The sequence below is a fragment of the Melanerpes formicivorus genome, unplaced genomic scaffold (assembly GCF_026170545.1).
Source record: "Melanerpes formicivorus ecotype bairdi unplaced genomic scaffold, bMelFor1.0.p_v2 SCAF_1, whole genome shotgun sequence".
Classification (NCBI taxonomy): domain Eukaryota; kingdom Metazoa; phylum Chordata; class Aves; order Piciformes; family Picidae; genus Melanerpes; species Melanerpes formicivorus.
The window spans coordinates 54,588,867-54,599,170 of NW_027142353.1; the positions used below are offsets into that span (position 1 = coordinate 54,588,867).

At 46.1% G+C, this 10,304-nt stretch overlaps 1 long non-coding RNA gene across 1 annotated transcript; it reads left to right on the forward strand.

The window, feature by feature from the left end:
• The first annotated feature begins 638 nt into the window (after window positions 1-638).
• On the forward strand, window positions 639-8,610 carry LOC137442983 (uncharacterized). The gene is made up of 3 exons (XR_010987803.1): window positions 639-706; window positions 6,983-7,243; window positions 8,168-8,610. It is a non-coding gene; the product is annotated as an uncharacterized lncRNA (long non-coding RNA).
• Window positions 8,611-10,304: the final 1,694 nt, after the last annotated feature.

Here is a 10,304-nt window from a genome sequence, read left to right on the forward strand (position 1 = left end):
GTTCTTACTTCTGAAAAAAATAAAATGCATAGTCAAGGAAGAGCACACGTTTTCATGGCAACTAAGGAGTAAAGGGTTAAGACCTAGGAGATGGCTCTGAACCAATAAACAGCACAAAAGACTCCTATTAGCAAATCAAGAGCCCAATGTACTCTCATTTCCCCCCTTGTATCTTCAGTTAAACCCTTTGGGCCACAAAGTTACTGTTCCTGCCAAGGACAACAAACAGCATGAGGTGATTATTTTAGATTCTGCTATATACCCTGAAGTCTCCTGAAAATGAAAACCAACCCTCCCTTCACTCTCTGATCCGATTTCCAGGTCAGGGCAGGCCCATTAGGTAGTCCCTATCCTTCCCTCTCTCTGTGCCAGCTGCAAGCACCCAGGCTTTCCCCAGAGATGCCACTTTCTCACAGATGCCTGCATCTTCCTGCCTTCCAGATGGCTATGGGCTTCTTAACAACCTCCGTGATTTCTCTTTCCCCCTTGAGATTTCATTTCAATGTTATCTTGTCACATCTGTTTTTCCTCCAGTTGGATGATGTGCAGGAGCACAAGATGTAATGCTTCTTCAAGAGGTTACCAACATGCAGCTCATGTGTCCATTTCAGATCTCACTCCAGAAGTGACCCTGTGCACCAAGGATCGCTAGTGCGCTGTGCCTGGTGTGCCAGTGACAGCCCCTACCTCCAGCTGCTGAGCAGAGGTAAGGACCACTTTGTTGAGGTTTGCAGACTGCTTGTTTTCTTGTCTTGTTCTGCATCACTGAATGTATTCTTTCCTCCCTAGAGCTTTTCTGCAGGGCTTCTTGAGGATTTCCAGTGCTGTTTAACATGGCTCAGGAAGGAGGAGAAATACTGGGGAACAGGGCAGGGAATTTGAGTCAGGCTGTGATATTCTTTCACACATGTCCTCTGTGACTCAGTGAAAAATTCCACCTCTTTTCTTTTTCCTACTCTAAATGGGGATTGTGATCCTTCTACAGGAAGAATTTCATGTGGCCAAATCTTTCATATTTTATCCCACTGACTAGGAACTGAGACATGAGTAGGAGGATGGTGCAAAAGCAGCATTCTCATTCCCCCCATCTTGCCCACATTCACTAGGGGCAGATGTGGTCATAACCTGAATGAAAAGAGCAAAGGAAACCCTCTCATTCCCAATGTTTCTTTCCCATGGGTTTTTCCTACAATTTTTTCATGGGGGAGCAGGGTGAAAATTTGCTTTCTCATCTCCCGGGCTCCTTGCTGCTGCCCTTGCAACTCTGCAAGTGTGGGATTAAAGAGCTAGAGAGGGAAGGTGAATCAGCAGTACCATGGAGCAGCAGGAGAGGGGGGCTATACCCTACTGAAGCCCCATAGTGGGGAAAAAGAGCAAGAGACATGGGGGCTAAAAATTCTTTAGTTCCTGATGTAGCTGTCCTTAGAATTGTAGAACGGTAGGGGTTGGAAGTGATCTCTGGAGATCTTCTAGTCCATCCTCCCTGATAGAACAGGTTCACCAGAACACATCCAGGTGCATTTTGAAAGTCTCCAGAGAAGGACACTCCACAACCTCTCTTGACAGTTAGTTTCAGTGCTTCATTACCCTCAGAGTAAAGGACTTTTCCCTTAAGTTCAAGTGAAACCTCCTGTATTCTAGTTTGTACTCATTGCCTCTTGTCCTGTCACTGGCCACCACTGAGAAGAGGTCAGCCCTATCTTCATGACCTCCACCTTTTAGATATTTATGTGCATTTATTAGCTCCCTTCTCTGTCTTCTATTTCCTAGGCTAAAGACCCCCAGGTTTCTCAGTTTCTCCTCACAAGAGAGGTGTTCCTATCCCCTAATTATCCTCGTTGCCCTCTGTTGGGCTTTTTTCAGTAGTTCCCCGTTCTTCTTGAACTGGGGAGCCCAGAACTGGCCACAATAATGCAGGTGTGGTCTCATGAAGGTAGAGGGAGAGGAGAATCTGCTGGCCACACACTTCTTAATGCATCCCAGAATACCATTTGCCATCTTGGCACATTGCTGACTCACGGTGAACTTGTCCTTAGACCTGGCTACAGATGCTCTTTACACCAGATGGCCTTTCTGCAGTGTCTGGCATAGCTTTGACCTGCTGATGGCCACAGACTCTCCACTTTAATGAAACCGACTGAAGAAACATCTCCTTTATTTCCAGTTTTCCACTGGGGATGGCAGCAGCAGTTATTCATTGCTCTCACTATGCAGCCAGAAGGCTGCTGTCCTTGGGATTTGATGAGCTGGGTGTTGAGCCTTGCAGAGAGATGTGGTGCCATGGCTCTGGAAACAGGGCAGTGTAAGAACTGATATACTGCTTGAGCTAGTCACCCACCTCATCAGACAGTCTACTCCAGAGCTGCCAGCAGAGGAGGTAGCTTACAGACTCATGAAGATGCTATTCTGGATAATTACACAGTACCTGTTTGGCAGAAGAATTACCTTCATAACTTCAGGTAGTGCCATGTCTCTGTTTTGATGAAAATTGTATGGGAAAATGCTGCTACTTTTCTCCAAATCCCAGCTCACCCTTCTTTTTCCTGTTAGATACTCCCACAAAGAGATAGTTTCCTTTATGAAAGGTGAGGCACCAACCCAGCAAACTCTGAACTGTGAAAAACAAATGTTTTATTTAAGATATCTTTGTACTCTGCTGTAGATGCCTAGCTGGATGAGAGCCTCTCCAGGATGGAGCCCTGCTGGAGCCACAGCTTCTCTGGTTTTGCAGTGCTGATAGACCAGACAGAAGGCATAGGCATCTGGACAAACTAAATCCACCCTGAGGAAATGTGTTCAAGTGGAAAAGGCACTTGCAGGACCAAACTACACCTGTGGTTTAGTCCTGCTTCTTGCACTCAAGTGCTGCTTGCCTGTGTGTGAACCAGCCCCACCTCCTTGCAGAGTGTTTGCACAGCATGACTGTCACTTGTTGTAGTATCTTCTCTCTCAGCTGTCCAAGCACAGGTGCAGGCGGGGAGACCAGTTATTGGCTGCTGTTTCTGTCCAAGCTTGCCCTATTTCTAGGGACTATTCTGCCCTATGACTTAAAGGTCTGATGCAAATTAGCTCCATGATACTCTCAGTAGGGAGAGCTCCATCAGGAACATACAGGGTAACTTCCCACCTCTTACCTTCCTCTGTTGCAGCTATTATCAGACTCTCCTGTGTGGTTTTAGCAGTGTACTTCCACTGAGGGCCTACCACCTGCAGAAGGGCTTGAGTGCTGCTGCCATGCTCTGGCTCTCATTAGGCTCTGACCCTTTGCAAGTTATTTAGGCTGGGAGAGGTTCAGATGCTTGCAGAGGGTTTTCAGACTCCTCCAGTGTTAGAAAAGCTACAATGCTTAGGAGGAACAACTTTGACTTCTGTGCAATTTAAAATTTCCTCTAATTGCTTAAAGTGTTCTAATTTTTACATCATCATGAAGGGATCTTTGTTTACAATGATTGCAGAGGGTAATATTTCTAGCATGGGTAACCATGGCAATGAATAATTCTATTCTCAGGAACTGTGCCAGCTGCACTAATGACTTATAGTAGTACTCAAGCAGTTTGCTAATGAGAGACTTCTCGTTTATTGTAGGGAGGACATTTTCTGGTGTCCAAACATTAGCCTGGAGTTTCTTAAAAGCACATTCTTCAGCAGTAATACGTGGAGAAAAGCAACAGAACCCAAGCACATCTTAGTCACACAGCTTCTCTTGCATGTAAGGTTTCCCTGCTTATTTCCTGGAGGCTGTAGCATCAAGATACGTTATTTAAGGGAACTTACAGTATGCAATAGTTTGTTTCGTTTTTACTACCACCTTCTAAAATAAAGATGAGCTTAGGATGCTCTGGAGCAGCTGTTTCCTGCACAAAAAGACATCATCCTGTGAACAGATCCAGTCAAAGATACACAGGGGTTTAATTTTAAAATATTAATTTTATAAAGAGCTTTGATTAAAGAACAATTTTAAATTATACCACTTTATAAAGAATATGTTACAGCCTGGAGGCAAACTTCAGCACTGGTTAGGGTACTCCTTGAGTCCTGTGTCCAGTTCTGGGCCCCTCAGTTTAGGAAAGATTTTCCTCAATGTCTATTTTCAGGATCTGTAGAATAAACTTTATTAGAATAGAATAAACCAAACCAGGTTGGAAGAGACCTTCAAGATCATCGTGTCCAACCCATCAACCAATCCAACCCACCCAAACAGCTAACCCATGGCACCAAGCACCCCATCAAGTCTCCTCCTGAACACCTTCAATGACGGTGACTCCACCACCTCCCCGGGCAGCCCATTCCATAGCGCAATCACTCTTTTTGAGTTGCTGGAGCATGTCCAGAGAAGGGCAACAAAGTTGCTGAGGGGTTTGGAACACAAGCCCTATGAGGAGAGGCTGAGGGAGGTGGGGTTGCTTAGCCTGCAGAAGAGGAGGCTCAGGGGAGACCTTATTGCTGTCTACAACTACCTGAATGGAGGCTGTAGTCAGGTGGAGGTTGGTCTCTTCTCCCAGGCAACCAGTACCAGAACAAGAGGACACAGTATCAAGCTGCACCAGGGGTGGTTTAGGCTGGATGTTAGGGAGAAGTTCTTCACAGAAAGAGTGATTGCCCATTGGAATGGGCTGCCCAGGGATGTGGTGGAGCCACCATCACTGAAGGTGTTTAAGAGGAGACTGGATGAGGCACTTGGTGCCATGGTTTAGTTGATAAGATGGTGTTGGGTGACAGGTTGGACACGATGATCTTGAAGGTCTCTTCCAACCTGGTCTATCCTATCCTATCCTATCCTATCCTATCCTATCCTATCCTATCCTATCCTATCCTATCCTATCCTATCCTATCCTATCCTATCCTATCCTATCCTACTCTACTTATACTCTACTCTACTCTACTCTACTCTACTCTACTCTATTCTATTCTGTTCTATTCTATTCTACATAAATACCAACGCATTTGAATGGATTAAAACATTTTGTTTTCATCTCTGTATGAACATGTCTACTGCATTTGTTAAACAAAAATGAAAACAGTAAAATATTATTTTTTGCCTCCTTATGACTTAAATATAGCAGAAATGATTTTAAACAATAAATGTTCCAAATGGAACAGGTTTTTTTTAGCTCTGTAGACAATTTAGGGTATGTTTAGTAGAAACTCTTAAGGAAAAGCTAAACTACAGGTCCCAGTCATTCCATGGACCATGGTCTCAGAGCACAAAAACAACCAGGTGGAATAAAGCATCTTCTCCTGCTTTCAGAAAAACATTAACAATCCCAAGTCTCTTAGTCAAGATCAAAATCCTTAGGAAAGGTTTACGGAGCAGCTGTTGCATTGGGCAAAGTTGTTTGGAATGGTTGTAGTTTGAGGGTTCCCAGAAAAACATTTCTTAGCCTTATCTTTGATCAGAGGGAAAGGTGAATGTGTCCAAGTGAACACCACAGCACAAACTTTCAGGGTTTTTGACATCAGAGATTAGATCTTTCTGTGGTTAGTGATTTGCTGGCCTGTTTAGTGGGCTCTCTTGTCACCAGTCTCCCAGTGACCGACTGCTGCCCTCAGCCAGCTTTGGGGTGGTGCACACAGCTCCTAGCCTTCCTCCACAGGGCTCCCTGTCATCACCCATTTGTGCTCTGCTCTCCAGAAAAGAGATGTCCATGTGCCTGAAGACAAAGCAAAATCCACCAGCTACAGTTTCCCAGCAAGCTCGATCTGAGTTGACTTAAATGAGGAAAATTCCCCCCAGTTCTGCTCAGCCTGGGATAGCTTGGTTCTTCTGCAGCTAAGTAACCCCTCACCCCCCCACCCCCACCTCTTTAGCATTCACAAAAAGTAGGTCAGTTCTGACATAAAAACAGCCAGGAAAAGCAGTAGTGATTTTCCACTAACCTGGCACAACTCAGTGGCTGACTTTTCTTGCACAGTTTCTTTTTCCACCTAAGACAGTTAACTCAAATGGTCAAGTTGCTTGGGTCTTGCTCTGTTCCCAGAAACTACATGTATGTGCTTTATGAAAATTTGCATCTCATTTGCTTCTCTACCTCCTTTTCATGCCAGTGTGGATGACCACCATAAGGACTGGTGCTCCCTGCCTGGGAACCTCCATCCCAGAGCGCTCTCCTCACAGCTCCACTTGGCTCCTTGTGGGGCACCAGCTCTTAGGCATTAGAGCCCAAGCTGAACTCATGTGACAGGGGTGTGGGTGCAGCTGAATCTGATCCCTGCTGGCCTGAAGGTTTCCTCCCACACGTATGAAGCCATGCTGTGTCCTCTCCCTGTGTTCACTGGAAGCTTGGAGGAGATTTTCCAACAGGATGAGGGCACAGGAATCATGTGCTTCTGTGCACTGACCTGATGAACTCTGATGAACCTGATGGCAAGCTTGATGAACCCTGCAGAAATTGCCTAAAAGAGAAATGGTGGCTGATCTTGAGCGGCTGACCTGATCTAAACCCTGAGCTACCCAGCACTTGTTTCTATTTTCATGGGTACCTCAGAGAGCTGCCACGACTCGGGAACACTCTGTTTCTGTCTTTTAGTGTTTTTTCTCCCCCCTTTTTTTATGAGAGATGTACTGACAAAGAAAGAACTACAGAAAGGGAAAAGGAAAAAAAAAGTAGCATGTGAGAGAGTCACTTCATACAGCTCTTCCAGATGGCAGATACCCAAGCCCAGGCTCCAATTTAGAGGTGTAAACCCAGCAGGCATTTCTTATGGTCTACGGAGTTAGCCTTGATTTACACCAGTATGTGAGCAGTCCTGGCTGGCAGTGCTGCAGCAGGCTAAGTGCTCAGGGACCAGGGGGGTTGCCTCAGGACTAGAAAATAACACTGTCCTGAGATTTATGCAAATTCTCACTGGATTTAGGAGGTCATGGTGGGACCAACATTTTACATCATGCTGCAGCCCTTACTCCCAAGTGAGCTAGCCGGAATCCTGACTCTCGCTTTGCCGTGGACACCAGAGTTATGCAGAAACTCTCTCTGTTTTTCAGGTGTGTGGATATGGTGCCCAAACAGCTTCCAGTGAAAGGACCACAGAGGGTTAAAGTGTTGTAATTTCCACAGCAGTCCTGAGTTTATCCTTTTCTGAGGGCTGCAGTGGTGCTCATTAGAAGCAATTAATCTCTAGTGCTGTGCTCTCCTGTCAGCTCATGCTTATTGTCATGAAACAGCTCATCCATGAGGAAACAGCTGGGCATCCCACACTGACCATCATCTCCTCAGATGTCTCTCTTCACTCCTGTCCCTCACAGGTAGTTTGAGTAAATATGTGCATGGATATTATACATTAATGGCAGTTATATCTAAGCCCCACAAATGAGGGGAAACCTGGACAGCTTCTGCTGCTGAAATGGCATTTGTCATTGAATTAGATGCAGTTAGAAAGCTGTGAGTTATTCCCCAGCACCTGGGAGCTCTGTAATCACTCTGTAAGAGGCCTAAAGAGGAACCAGCACACAGGTTTGGGAAGTTTTTTCTAATAGCTCTTTTCCTTAACTTTAATGCCAACTATAGATGGTGTAAAACATTGACATCTCCAGGGCCATCTTTTCGAGGACAAATTGTCACCAGTTTTTGGCATCCCTAGGACCCTAGGAGAAGCTACTGCTCAGCTAGGTCAGAGGATGGTTTTCAACACCTTTCTGCCACATACATTATTCTCAGGCCTCTATATAAACCTGTTTACCCTTTGGAGCTATGGGTGATGTAAAGGAGCTTGAGAGGAGTTTTGCTGCTGATTTTACAGGTAACACTGTCTGAGTGGTTCTCAGCACATGGATTGCATGTTGCAAGGCAGCTGCCAGCAACCAAAGCTCTAGTACTCAGTCTAATTTTTTCTCTTTCCTCTCTTCATTGATCACCTCTAATGCAAACTCCATTCAGAGACCACAAATGTCACCTGAGACACTGAGGTTGTTTCTACAGCATATCTCAGTTCTCCTGAACATCCTAGAAACCCACCACAAAACATATGGGAGATCCTGAAGCAGTCATGCAGAAAAAGGCCAAATCTACTACATTGTGTCAAAAAAAGGTGCATCTCCCTTTTGAATTTCATACCACCTCTCTCACTAGAGACACAGGAAATCGTGGTATCCACTGCTTGATTTGTTTGCCTGCTATGACTGTCATTTTGTGTTTTCACCAAACTAACTTGTTTTTCCTCTTTTCTTTAGAGCCTCTCTTCACCTAGCTTGGAAGTAATTGAAGGAAACACGGCTTAAAGATACAGACTACAAATCCCTAGATATTAGGGTGCGTGATAGAGATGCTTTAGCAGCATTAGAAATCTGGCTGGAGGTGGCTTGTGGAGAATCCCTGCTGGGCACAAGAGTTGCAAAGGAGCTCCCAGCCCAGACAACCTGAGGGAGGAGGCTCTAGTTCCTGGCATAGTTGTGCCTCGTGCAATAGCTTGGAGTGGTAACCCTTAGACATGTACCTACACAGCTCTGGTTTGTCCTACCTCCTACATCCTACCTCTGTCCACACTTCTCTACTGATGTTTTTACGTTATGATGCATTTTGAGAGCATTTTTGAGAGAATTTCAGATTATTCTTGAAAACTTGCACCAAGAGGATTGCAGTGGGGGTTTCCAATGCAGTCTGAGCTTTAGCCATTACACAGCCCTAAACCCACCACTTTGGGAACCTTTGCCAGAGGCCTTTGGGAGTCGGGGTCAGGCTGCAGCTCTGACACCATCTTTTCGCTGCCTGCACTGTATTGGTGAATCAGGCAGATTTCTCTTGGCTGCTCACTGATGGTATGTGGATGGAATGCACCACTGCCCTGCCATGCTGCTCTGCCACACTGCCATACCATGATGCCCTGCCATTGTGCCTTGCTATGCTGCCCTGGCATGCTGCCCTGTCACACTGCTCTGCCATATTGCCAACACCTGCTGGCCTCTTGGGTGCTGATCTCTGCTCCAATCTTAGGTGAAGAGCACACAAGCCACCTGCTTGTCAAAGCAGGAAAATATCCCTTTCTATAACACTGTTTTGACTTGTGGCTGATGTGCCCAACACATTCAAGCACTGAAAGGCTTATTTAATAAATGCTTCTGGACAGTGCAGGCTGTACCCATAGCCCAGCCCTCCCCTGCAGGCAGTGAGCTCAGGAACCAAACTCCAGGGGCTGGTATGTGGCATGGCAGGACTGACTGCTGCACACAAGCTGCCATCTCCTTGCCTCGCTAAGTTGATTGGCTTCCTGGTGCGTGCTCCTCCTGGGGACCTGGTGCTGCTGCTACTTTCTCCTGCTGCTGCCACAGCCCTGCACACAGGCATGCTTCAGTCCCTCTGCCGCTCCAAGGGGCATGTGCTGGGAAAACGTGTGACAAGGGTGGAGGGAGGAGTACAAACACTTGTTGAGTAAAGGCTGCAGAAAGAGGTATGGTAGGGAATTAATCACAGATTTTCACAATTGGGAAAAGGAATTTTTGAATGTGGAAAAAAATGTTTATCTAGCTAAAACCTTCTTGGTGACTAAATTACCAATCTTGCAGTTTGTACCTCGGCAGCAGTCCCACACAGTGTCTTTTGTGTTTAGGATCAGGAATTACTGCTTTCTCCCAGTATTGAACATGGGCCTGAGAAGAGACTGAGTCTTCCAAGCTGAACTTTCTCTCTTTTAGTGAATGATGTTTCCATTGTCTTCCAACTGCTATTGAGGAGCAGTCTGGAATAACTTATGACACTCTCCAGTTGTCTCTTGCCATGTTTGGCCTGAAGTGGATGGGACAATTTGTCACAGTCCTGCCTTGGCTCTTAGTGTTTTGCAGGCCATGCATAGGAATAGGCAGCGCAGGTGTGAAAAGGGAGCTGAGCCCCTACTCAGGGGCAGCTCCCATTCTGTGCTGGCCCTCCTGACAAGAGCACCTTGCGGATGGGAGAGACTGCTGAGGCAGTTTGCAAGGGTGACTAAATGATGGGCCCTTATGTGATGACTGCTCTGCCTAGTTGCTGTGCAGGACTGTGGCTTCTCCCATTTTGCCGAAGGGAAGCCTCACTGCCATGCTGTAGGCAGCTATCTGCATTGCCAAGGATGTAGCACTGGAGCAGGGAGTGTGTGGATGGAAAAGGGAGGGGGAAATACATCTATTTTGCTAGTAAGTCTGCTCAAGTGCTATGTGCCCTGAAAGAGTCTGCTTGAATTGCTGCATTATGCTTAGAAATCAATTGCAATGCAAATGCAACAGAATACAGCTCTCTGGTGGTGCCCCAAGCACTGCCTCTCCCTGGCTTGCAGGAGCACTTAAAGTCCATGAGGGGCCAAATTCTTCTCTCACATAGCTCATTCTTGTCCAGTTATTT